Source organism: Sinocyclocheilus grahami, unplaced genomic scaffold, assembly GCF_001515645.1.
Source record: "Sinocyclocheilus grahami isolate Dianchi unplaced genomic scaffold, SAMN03320097.WGS_v1.1 scaffold85687.1, whole genome shotgun sequence".
NCBI lineage: Eukaryota > Metazoa > Chordata > Actinopteri > Cypriniformes > Cyprinidae > Sinocyclocheilus > Sinocyclocheilus grahami.
The window spans coordinates 1-586 of NW_015530717.1; the positions used below are offsets into that span (position 1 = coordinate 1).

At 38.2% G+C, this 586-nt stretch overlaps 1 non-coding gene across 1 annotated transcript; it reads right to left on the reverse strand.

Annotated features, from left to right (window-relative positions):
• Positions 1-151: 151 nt before the first annotated feature.
• trnas-cga (transfer RNA serine (anticodon CGA)) lies at positions 152-233 on the reverse strand. Its single transcript has one exon. It is a non-coding gene; the product is annotated as a tRNA-Ser (tRNA).
• Positions 234-586: the final 353 nt, after the last annotated feature.

The following is a 586-nucleotide window of genomic DNA, read 5'->3' on the forward strand; positions in this document are numbered from 1 at the left end:
CACACACACACACACACACACACACACACACGGACAGACAGACAAAGAGAGAGACAGAGACACACAGACAGCTGAGATGTATAAATTAGTTTTTAGGGGTTCTGCAACAATAATTCGCTCAGTCTCGCGCTCACACACGCGAAAAGAAGATCGTCACGAACAGGATTCGAACCTGTGCGGGGGAACCCCATTGGATTTCGAGTCCAACGCCTTAACCTCTCGGCCACCGTGACACCATTATAGATGCTTTTAAAGACGACATAAAAACATAATCTGAATCCAAAATGACTAGACCTACGAATATTACCGTTGTAGTGTTTAAAATAGCCTAAACTATACCCAACTATATTATTTGACATAAATAGCTCACTTAAAATACGACTCTACATAGACATTGTTAATTTGAAACGTCAGTTAACGTTACTGTCTAAACTCTAAAAGCAAGCACTAGCACATGGTCTTCAAATAAACTTTCCCGAGGCGATAATATTAAAGTAAAAGCAATTATTACGTAAATGTAATGAAAAGCCGACGTACACTTGTTTTAGCAAAGCATTAACGTCATAATACGATTATTATTATTAAT